The 1,361-nt window shown below is 44.0% G+C and overlaps 1 pseudogene; it reads right to left on the bottom strand.

Annotated features, from left to right (window-relative positions):
- Positions 1 to 363: 363 nt before the first annotated feature.
- Positions 364 to 808, bottom strand: LOC104985035 (annotated as a pseudogene).
- Between the last annotated feature and the right edge of the window lie 553 nt (positions 809 to 1,361).

Here is a 1,361-nt window from a genome sequence, read left to right as displayed (position 1 = left end):
AAGAAATTCCAAAGAGTTTAGGAACCGTAGGCCAAAAACCAAGGGCAAAGACCAAATATATATATTTTTACTTTACCACTGTCATCCTGGTGAGTTTGAAACGATATCTTTTTTTTTTTCCCAGTAATTCATAGTGTATTTATAAAATGAAAAGCTCTCTATCAAAATACACTTTTCACTGGGAAAAATAAATAAAACAGACAAATGGATCTATACAAAGTAAAAATTAACTTTGGTAGACTTCACTGTGGAGGCCAGTCCATAATGTGCTTATCTGCCCTTACTCCCCCAGAGCCGATCATCTTCTGAGTTAAGATTTTAAAAATATGTTTTAACTGAGATCATTATGTTGACATTTGTTTCTCATTCCACATCATCTTCAGCCAAGCTCTGAGCACTTACAGTTCTCTGACTAATTGCTGGGAACTTAGTCAGAAGCATCTGGAACGCTGGTGGTGGAAGAGTTTGTTGCAACAGTTGCAGTAACTGCTGTGGCTGTCCACACACAGCAATCGCATTTGTCAGATGGTCCACACCCTTCTCATATTCACCTTGAGCTAGTAATTTTTCACCGAGCTGTATTTCTTCTAGAAGGAATTTCTGAACGGCTTCAGCATCTTTAAGGTCAGGTAACTTGGAAAGCCCAGCTCTCTCCTTGGCAAACTTGTTTCTTTCTTCGTTTTCGCAGCCTGTTCTTGAAGTTGGGGTCACTCCGTCTCTTGCGGTCGAAGTAAAGGAAGTAAACGCAGTAACCGATGAAAAGGGCCCCGCACACTCCGGTGGCGATGGCGCTGTTCTGGCCCACCATCTTCTCTCCACCGAGGAGCTGGGTAGGCTGCGGCGCGGCCCGCTAAGAAGCCGTTGACCGAAAAGCCTCGGATCCCAGTGCAAGGCTCAGTCCTGACGCCCGCCGCCCGCCGCCCACCGCGAGGGACGCGGAAAGCTGAAGTGGTATCTTTATTGTGCTTCTGATTTGCATTTCCCTAATTGACTGTGTGGATCACAATAAACTGTGGAAAATTCTGAAAGAGATAGGAATACCAGACCACCTGACCTGCCTCTTGAGAAATCTGTATGCAGGTCAGGAAGCAACAGTTAGAACTGGACATGGAACTACAGACTGGTTCCAAGTAGGAAAAGGAGTATGTCAAGGCTGTATATTGTCACCCTGCTTATTTAACTTATATGCTGAGTACATCATGAGAAACGCTGGACTGGAAGAAACACAAGCTGGAATCAAAATTGCCTGGAGAAATATCAATCACCTCAGATATGCAGATGACACCACCCTTATGGCAGAAAGTGAAGAGGAACTAAAAAGCCTCTTGATGAAAGTGAAAGAGGAGAGTGAAAAAAGTTGG

Source organism: Bison bison, unplaced genomic scaffold (genome assembly GCF_000754665.1).
Source record: "Bison bison bison isolate TAMUID 2011002044 unplaced genomic scaffold, Bison_UMD1.0 scf7180017465725, whole genome shotgun sequence".
Lineage (NCBI taxonomy): Eukaryota > Metazoa > Chordata > Mammalia > Artiodactyla > Bovidae > Bison > Bison bison.
Note: the sequence above shows the minus strand (reverse complement) of the source record. Positions and strands in the feature narration are given on the sequence as shown.